This window comes from Mercurialis annua, linkage group LG6 (assembly GCF_937616625.2).
Source record: "Mercurialis annua linkage group LG6, ddMerAnnu1.2, whole genome shotgun sequence".
Taxonomy (NCBI): Eukaryota; Viridiplantae; Streptophyta; class Magnoliopsida; order Malpighiales; family Euphorbiaceae; genus Mercurialis; species Mercurialis annua.
Window position 1 is genome coordinate 32,837,795 of NC_065575.1, and position 10,491 is coordinate 32,848,285.

At 34.2% G+C, this 10,491-nt stretch overlaps 1 long non-coding RNA gene across 1 annotated transcript; it reads left to right on the forward strand.

Annotated features, from left to right (window-relative positions):
• Nucleotides 1–8,599: 8,599 nt before the first annotated feature.
• Nucleotides 8,600–10,203, forward strand: LOC126653762 (uncharacterized). Its single transcript, XR_007632309.2, has 3 exons — nt 8,600–8,714; nt 9,378–9,477; nt 9,999–10,203. It is a non-coding gene; the product is annotated as an uncharacterized LOC126653762 (long non-coding RNA).
• The last annotated feature ends 288 nt before the right edge of the window (nt 10,204–10,491 follow it).

The window sequence follows — 10,491 nt, forward strand, 5'->3', positions numbered from 1 at the left end:
CCCATATGTTGTTAAGTGAAAGTATATGACAACGGTCCAATATGTACGTCCATTCTTCTTGGATTACTCTGTGGATTGTGGATTATGGATTATGGCAATGTATGAGTATGGATATGGGAATTGAGGATTAGCATTTCGTTCAGATCCAATATTTGGTTATGTTTATAAATAATTTTTATATGCGATCCTATTTTATTTAATATACATTAAATTATGAACTTACTCAATTTACTGGCCCGTTGATTTTTTCCCCTTTTAGGGTTATAGCATTTTAAAGTGGTCGGGCTTCCATCTCACATCTAGAGTTGTAGTAGTATGGTAGTCTCGTGGTCTAATAATCAACGGTTTATTTTAATGTATACGTCCATACTTCTTGGATACACTGCGTGTTTCTAGAACATGTAAAAAGGTTACCCGTTATATATTATTTTGAACTGGTTTCTATGGTATTGATGTTATGTTGAAACATGGCGGTTCATGATATATAGAGATAATAGTTTCCAAATATACAATAATGATTTTTATAAAATGATTTTAAAAAGTGTTAATATGTTTTCAAAGAGTTCATGAAAACATATCTTATATGTTATAATGATTTGAATAGCGAAATATTTACAATGGTTTGAGACTTGCCACGGGTTTGGAGCTAACATTCTCATTCCCTATTTTCGGTGTCTGTCCGAGAATTTGGATTGTGACAGCTTTCTTTAGAGAATGTCTCTCAGTTATGAAGATGAGTCCTATTAGAATAAGAACTTCATATTTGATAAAAAAAAGTATTGTTCTTCACAAGCTCATTTTATCGAAATATTCATAGTGCGAGAATCTCGCTTTTTTATTGAGATTTTTCAACATCTTTCATTGACTAAATCTTGAAGGTGTGACATTCTTGATTGGCTAGTCCATGAAGGTTTGCATACCCTTCATTGTTTGTATTTTATATGTTCGACATCTTTCATTGATGGGTGCTTGAAGGTTCACATCCTTCATTGGTTGAACTTGAAGGTCTGATATGTATCCTTATACTTAATCTTGAAGATCTAGTATCCGTTAGTATTTTTCATAAATTAAAATTTAATAAACTAGTATTTTTATTTATAAAATGATATTAGTTTTAATTTAATTATTGAACTAAATTATGTTCAATAATTTGATAATTTTTTAATTGATAAAACCTATTAAGTATGCTTCTATTAATTTATAAAAATATTTATAAATATCAAATTTACCATTAAAATTTATTTAACGTTAAATTGTAGTATGACTATAATGTCATACCAAAGTTGATGTTGCATCTAAATAGCACTGATGCAGAAAAAAAAACAACACATTTGGTTTACAAACATGGTAAGATAGTGTTATTTTAAAAAAAATTATATTAAAAATGAGAATGTGTTCAAAACATCAAGTTTTCAACATATTTCTGAAACAAAAAATTAATTGAACGCAATGTATATGTTCTATAGTACCGCATTACATACAATACTAATTTTTGTTAATTTTTATTGACTTTATGAAAACAATATACTAATTTTATGATAAGTTTTTATCGTATATTTTAATGTTAATTCCAGTGTTTTAAAAATTAAACCGGTAGCCAAACCGGTGAAACTACCGATTTCCGATTTGACCGGTTCAATTGGTTCGACCGCCGGTTGAACCGGCCGAGTGCATTTCAAAATAAATTATAACGTAGTATTACTTTTCTAGTTTCTGCCAATGTTATAAGTTATAACCTTTTATCTTCTATTATTATTTATAATTTTTTATTATCTTTTCACAACTTCATGAAAAAAAATAAAAGATGAAGAGTTATATATTTATAGAAAATTATGTGGTATTTAGTTATTTAAGGAATGAATCTTTATCTTTATTAATTCCATTATTTTTCTTTTATTTCTATCTAGGAAATTTTACTTTTTTATTTCCTGTTTTGTATTAGCTTTTTGTTTTTTGTTTTTAAATTTAACTCAACAATGTTATTATTTTTTTATCTAATCTAATAACCTAATAAACCTTTTTAAAATCTAAGAAAATAAATGTTTTCTTTTTACATCCGTTAATTGTTATTTATTGTGGTAACTTCTTGAAATACATATTTTGATAACTTATTTACACCTTTACCTGTCAAGTTTTGGTTTTTCTTTTTTTCTTTTTTTTATTTATGAAAAATATTTTTTTGTTTTTTTAATTTCAAATATACCTTTTTCGGTTTTTAATTTTTGTTTTTCGGTTCGTTCGACCGAACCGACCGAACCGACTAATTCGACCGACAATTTTTTTATATAGTATAAGATTAGTGTATATATAGTGTTAATTTTTATTTTTTATAGATTTTTTTTGAAATTTTTTTTATAGTGTAACAGTAGTGTATATATAGTGTTTTTATGATTTTTATAGTGTAAGATTAGTATATAAGTAGTGTATATATAGTGTATAAGTAGTGTATTTATGGCATTTTGTAGTGTTTTTTGTGGTTTACACCATGAAACACTGCAAATACACCATAGACACTGTAAATCCACCATAAATATACTAAAAACGGCATAAATACACTATAAATACACCAAAAATATACTAAAACGTAAATATATTATAAAATTACTACAAATGCACCATAAATAAAAAAATTTCTTTACAAAATCAGTAGTAATAAACAAATCTATGAATAAGAGAAGACAAAATAAATAATTATATGAATAATAGAACAATTTTATAAACAAAAAATTATAGATTTACAATAATTTATTTACAAAATATTTAAATCATTACAAAAAAACTTAAAAAAATTACACAAATCTAAAAACGAGTCGAGAAATCCATAGCGCAAACGGAAGAGACGAACGGACTAGCGCGAACGGAAAAGACGAACGGAAAAACGACCGGAAATGACGAGAAATCCATCGGAAGTAGACGAACGGAAGCGCGACCGGAAAGACGAACGGAAAAGACGAACAGAAAAGTAATCGAGGAGATAAACTGAAAATCAAATGAAAAAGAAAAAGAAAAAAAGAAAAAAAGAAGAGAGAAGAAGAGTGAGAAGAGAGAGAGAAAAAGTGGCTATATAAAAATTTAACTTAAAATGAGATAAGTTTTTTTATATAGTGGGTATTTTTGGTAAATAAGTTAGCTTATTAGGTAATGTAGTATTAGAGGAAAAGATGGGATAAAATAGTGTAAATATTTTATCCAAAACAGATATTTGGAAAATAATCCCTTATTCATTTCTATTTTAAAATGAATTTTACCTTTTATTTATGTTCTTTAAATTTTGGATGCATGACCTGAAATTTTTTACTTTCAAAGTTTGGCTTCAAATTTATCATTTTAAACTACTAACTTATTGTCATTCCTTAATTGAATGTTATAATTATTTTCAAAATCATATTAGAATCTCATATATTAATTGTCTTTTACACGAAAACAAATAATTCATATGACTTTGATGTTAAAACTTGCCATTTTAAACTCAATTACTAATTAAAATTATTCATTATGCTTTAATACTAAATACTAAGTCAAACAAATAATATACCATTGATTGATTTTGCTCATTTTAATATGGAAACATTAAAAAAGAAAGAAACAATTTTAAAAGGTAAGAAAATTAAGAATTTAATTTAGGTAATTTTTAAAATATATAAAAATATATAGGTGTGGTTGAACCAGCCGGTTCAATTCGGTTCCGGCTCACCGTTGTAGTCCGGTTCATTCGGTTCCATCCGGTCCAAATCGGTTGGACCGGATTTCTGGTTTTTAGAACTTAAAAAACCGAACACCTGACCGGCCGATCCGATCCGGTTTTTAAAACACTGGTTAATTCCATATAAAGTCACAATCTTTACACGTTTTTTCATTTTAATCACGTCTTTTAAAAGTTGTCATATAAATCATCATCTTTTATTTTTGTTGCAAATCTAGCATCGATATGATAATTTCAGTGTCTTCCCTTCAAAATAAATGTCACAGTCTAACCAATACTCTAATTAATATAAAAACACATCTTTATTTTTCTATTTTCTTGTCGATTCCGTTTGTCGAGTCAGTAAAAATACACTTGATTATCACATCGATGATAGATTGCAACAAAAATGGAAGGTGATAATTTATATGACAACTTTAAAGGACGTGATTAAAATGAAAAACTGTGTAAATGTGATGATTTATATGGAACTAGCCTTATTTTTAAATTATTGAAAATAATATTATTATTTTTATAAAAAATTGACTATATATAAAAATAATTCAAGTTTTTGAAAATTTATAAATTTTAATTATTAAATATTAATAATTATAAAATATAGTTTGTCCCAATTTTAAAATATATTTTCTCTATATTTAAATGATATAACATTTGGACAAACACATAAATTAATAAAAATTAATTTTTTATAGGTTTTAAATTTTATCATTTTATATTTTTTTAAATATATATATAGCATATTGATAAATATTTTTCGAGTGATGTATTTTGTATTGAGATATGAAAAACTAAGTTATTTGAGGATAATTATATAATTTAATAAAGGTAGATAAATTTTTTAATTTATAAATTATCTTTTGAAAAAAAAGGATTTGGAATATGAAAAGTAATGAAGTGGCTATTAGTTTGTGATGGATACCGAATCCTACAATAAATACAGTGGAGCCGAGTCACAGGAGATCCACTCTCGGGTGATACCGGACACTCCCACGAACATCTGAATATATGAAGGAGACACCGAATCCCTTGAGATTCGGTAATATACCGACAAAGACCGAATCCCATAGGATCCGCCTAAAGCGCGTTAATCCGGGATTTGGGTAGATCGCTAAATCTGGAAGTATTCTCCTATTTGGACACAAAATCCGAATATGGAAGGATAAGCTCTACCTTAGAAAGATAAGACTATTTAGGAAGACGTTCCTAAATAGGACTCATATCAGAATAAGGTAGATCTCTACAAATCAGGGTGAATCCCTACAATGTAGCCAAATCCCTACAAAGTAGGATTCACTTACCTATTACGACTCTACAAGGTATATTCGACTACTATAAAAGGAGTACGAGGTATGCCTAGAATCACAATTACATTCACATACTCTAAACGCTGCTCAAAGCTCTAAACTGACTTTAGCATCGGAGAGTTAATCGGACAACCACCGTCCGATTAGCTTCTACCTTGTTTTGCAGGTCTTACTCACCGGTTCAGAAGGTAGACTCCATCAATTGGCGCCGTCTGTGGGAAAAGGTTAACTAAACTTCAATTCAAAGGAGCTTTTCTGAACTCAAAAACAAATTTCATTTGAAGAAGATGACTTCTGAAAGAGTGAACCTGAAGAACCAAACATCACAGAGAAAAAGGAAAGCAATAGAACTCTCAATTCCTACGCCGGTAACCTTTGACGGGGAAGATTTCGGGAGAATAGCTGAAGAGCATAACGAAACTCTAGTGGTGGCCATGGTCATCGAGCACTGGAATGTCGAAAGAGTCCTGATCGACGAAGGAAGCGCAATAAACTTAATAACTAGAAAGGCTTACGAAATCCTAGGAAGAGAGCTAGCAGAATTGAAAAGAAACGCCACACCCGTGGTAGGATTTGGGGGCTCACCAATTAAGCCCAACGGAACAATCACACTTGATGTCAAGATAGGAAGGACGAGGAAAGGCGAGGAATTACCTACACGATTTAGCGTCGTAGAAATCGACTTATCATACAACGCGATATTGGGGAGACCTTTCCTCCACGATTCAGCAGCTGTGAATAGTGTAAAAGCACTAACTATAAAGATACCAACAAAACAAGGAATTATCACAATACAAGGGAACCGAGCCGAGGCAAAGAAGTGCTACGATCGGTCAATAGAAGAATCATGCGAAGCAATGGCAATAGAAGAAATCCTTAACCACGAAATTGAAGAGAAAGAAACAGCACCCGAGGCGAAACAAAGAAACTACAACTCGGCAAGGAAAAAAGAGTAAATCTTGGGGCGAACATGGACCCTAAAATCGAAGAAGATATCACAGCCATATAAAAAAACAACATCGGAACCTTCGCCGCCAATGCGTCAGAGATTGTCCGGATAGACCCCCAGGTCATTACACATGATCTAAATGTAGCAGAGACGGCGAATCCCGTCAAACAGAAGAAAAGGAAGTTCTCTGAAGAAAAACAGAAGATAATCGCAGAAGAAGTAGAAAAATTGGAGAAAGCGGGATTCATTCGAGAAGTCCATTACCCAGAATGGGTAGCTAACGTAGTTATCGTGAAAAAAGCTAACAGAAAAAACAGAATGTGTGTAGATTACACCGATCTGAACAAGGCGTGTCCTAAAGATAGCTACTCACTGCCTGACATTGATCAACTCGTGGACTCTACTGCCGGACACGCAATGTATAGCTTGGCAGATGCAGCTCAAGGCTATCACCAAATCCAAATGAAGGAACAAGACCAGGAAAAAACATCATTCATCACGGAGGGAGGAACCTACTGCTATACGGCGATGCCCTTCGGGTTGAAAAACGCAGGAGCAACTTACCAAAGGCTTATGAACTTCATGTTCAAAGATGAAATAGGGAAGCGAGTCCAGGTGTATGTAGACGATTTAATCATCAAGAGCGAGAACGAAGAAACCCATGCAAAAGATCTGGAAGAGACATTCAACATACTAAACAAATTCGGAATGAAGCTGAACCCAGACAAATGCACGTTCGGCGTTCAAGGCGGAAAATTCCTGGGATTCATGATATCCCAAAGAGGAATAGAGGCAAACCTTGAGAAGATCAAAGCAATTATGGACATGAAAGCACTAAGAAACATAAACAAAGTTCAAAAACTCAACGGGCGAATCACAACACTCGGTAGATTTATGTCCTGCTCAGCAAAAAGATGCTTGCCTTTCTTCAAAGCCCTCAAAGGAACGCAAAAATTCGAATGGAACAAAGACTGCGAAAAATCTTTTGAAGAGATAAAAGAGTTCCTCATCACCCTTCCATTGCTCAGCAGACCGCTGAAAGGGGAGATGTTGTACTTATACATCAGCACCACGAAAGAGACTATCGGAACAGTGCTAGTAAGGGAAGAAGACGATGAAATGAAGCCAATCTACTACATTAGCCGAGTCCTGAAAGGCGCGGAAACGAGATACCCCGAGATCGAAAAAATGGCACTAGATGTATTAACCATAGCTAAAAAACTGAAATACTATTTCCAAAGCCACAACGTGGTAGTAAGAACGAATCAACCATTGCAAAAGGCGATCCAAAGACCAGAGACGTCCGGGAGATTGGTCCACTGGTCCATCCAGCTCAGCGAGCACGACATAAGATACGAACCTCGCCCAACTCTCAAAGCGCAGGCCTTGGCGGACTTTGTAGCAGAAATAACTCCGACCGAAACCAGTCAGCCTAAACCAGATTTAGTATGGGAACTCCACGTAGATGGAGCATCAAATGAAAAAGGAGCCGGAGCAGGAGCCATCCTCAGAGGACCCGGAAAAGTCAAAATCGAGTATGGAGTAAACATTCAGTTCACCGCTAGCAACAACGTAGCTGAGTACGAAGCCCTGATCGCAGGCCTCGGTCTAGCATTGGAAATAAAAACGGAAACCCTAAAGATCTATAGAGACTCCCAGCTGGTAGTAAATCAGGTCAAGGAAGAATATCAAGCCAAGGAAACAGGAATGATCAAATATCTGGGAAAAGTCATGGCGCAGCTCCAACAGCTGGAAGCACAAGGAGGACAGTGGGAAATCATTCAAATTCCAAGAGAGAAAAACATTGAGGCCGACGCCATCGCCAAATCTGCATCAGAACTCGGAGACCTATTCACTAAAATGCAATTGAAATAAACTCTTGAATCGCCAAGCACCAGAGAAATAGAAGTCATGGCAACCGAAGAAGCAGATTCCTGGATGACCCCATTAATCAAATATTTAGACCACGGCGAACTGCCAACGGACAAAACCGAAGCCATTCGAATCATCAGAAAATCTGCCAACTACTCATATCACAACGGAGTTCTCTACCAAACCTCCTTAACTGTAATACCCCAAATATTTTAGAATAATTAAGTCGTGCCACGTGTCGTGAATTTTGATAAATTAAGTCAAGATGGATTTAGTTTAATGATATCGGGAATTTAAAGTAATTTTTATTGAACGGATTATTGGGATTAAAGGAAAAGGGTTAGAAAATTAATATAAAATAAATTATAAATCCCGAGATAAAAATTAGTTCGCCAAGGTCCGCGAAATATTTTATAGTATTTGTGATAAAAGTTTCGGGTCAATTGGAGACCTTTTAAAATTTGGACGCGGATGCGTTTAGGACTAAATTGTAAATTTTGATAAGTTTAAGGGCTAAAGTGTAAATTAGCCAATTGAGTCTCGAGAATAGAAATTAAAATATTATTGACGGAAAATAATAATTTTTGAATCGTATTATTTATTTGGATATAAATAATACGTACGCAATTGAGTTAAAAAGAAATAATTAATCGTTAAGTTTAATAGAGAATTGGTTTAAGTTAAAGAGTTCAAGGACTAAAAGTGACAATTGGCCATATATATACAAAACCTTCAAGATGAAGAATTGTCCAGAACCTTCAAATCCTTTATCAGACATATTTCATTTCTCTCGCCATTTCCTACGGTTCCGTCGCACGATCTCCGTTTCTCGTCCGTTTCCGACGTTCTATAGCTCGAATTGATCGTATTCCAGAGGCGAATCACGGTAAGCTTGACGTATTCTCGTTTAAACGGATATATTTTGAGTTATATCGAGTTAAAGTTTTAGGCCACGAAACGATTTTATAGTTTTAATGGTTTTAGGATTTAGATATAGCGTTTTGATTATAGATTGAGCGTTTTGGATAAGTTTAGAGCGTTTTTACGCTAATAGCACGTCGGAACGCCCCGGAAAACGATTCCGGGGGTCGTGCACGAAAGTGCACGATCGTGCACACGAGGTGCACGAACGTGCACCATCAATGGTGCACGAACGTGCACCAAGGTGCACGAACGTGCACCTATGTGTGGTGCACGACCGTGCACCAAGGTGCACGAACGTGCACCAGCAGGACGTGCACGATCGTGCACCCCAATGCACGAACGTGCCCCGGACTTTGATACCTCAGCGATTCCGTTTTGATACTCCATTTATATTTACGTATCGAGACTTAAAATCAATAGATTATCGATTAATTTAAGATGTTAACCTAATGAGGTTAAAAAGGGAATTGATTTAGAAATGATGTTCGATTTGTAAACGAGTTAGACACCGTTTATCGGAGTATACGTGGAAAGCACGACGGTTAATGAATTTATAATGTCACGTCTCGAGTCTAGAGTCAATCCTAGAATAGGATTCTGACGTGAGTCAATTATTTTAAAATAGTTTTAGATCCGGCAAGGCAAGGAGCCGATGGACCAGGAGCTCGGGGAGCTAGATGTTTCTGAGCACCGGCACCAGAGTGTTTTTGGAATAAGCGGTCACAGTGAGTTTATACGATTTGCTTTTAAAGTATTTACTTAAGCAATTATTTTATATTGCTTATTATTTAAACTGCATGTTTTATATGCGAAACTTTTATACGAATTGCATATGCTTGATTTGAAACTAGTATCGATCCGATGGAACGTGCTACCTATTGGGCGACAATAGGACTGTGTGATCACCAGTTTTGATATGACTCAGCTGGGAGCTGATGATGAATATGAGATTTATGATTGGGTTATGATTTAGATACGCAGAGTGAACTCGGCTACGGTGTAGCCTGGAAGTCCCCGTATCTAGTGGCTGGGCCACCAGCGAGTTGGACTCGCAATTGATATTTATGATTGGGTTGATCAATTGATTATTAGTATGTTTGAGGATTAAGGTTTCAATCGGATCCTGTACTTGGCTGCACGAGGTTTGAACGCTATTGCATTGTTTTACGCTTTATGTTTTATATGGATACTTATTAGTAAATGTATAAACTCACTCAGTATATTCCCATATACTGACCCCTCACAGTCTTCCTTTCAGGTTAAAGCATTTTGAAGGACGGACTTCCTCCTTCTTGTTCTGGAAGTCCACAATAGTGAAAGGTCATGTTAAAGAACGTTTTCTTCGTAGAGCTGCAGTAGTCGGTAGATGTCTGTATGGGATGTAAGATTTATATTCAAACGGTTTATTTAAATGGGCAACTCTGATTTGAGATAAAAGTATATATACATTATAATTGTTTATAAAGAACGTATTTTAACCGTTGATTTCGTAACCAATTTCCCTGAGTGGAATTGGTCAAGATATTGATTAGAGATAGGGCAGAGCTAGACATGAGGTGTCACTCGGTAAGACCCTAATCTATAATAATGATTCGCAATGATTTTCAGAAAGTAGTAAAGATGTTTTAGTATTTATAATAATAAAGTTTAAAAGGGTTTTCTGAAAATATTTTATATAATATATTTAATTCGCGAAAAATTCATAGCGGTTTTAGGCTTGCTACGGGTTCCGGAGCTAC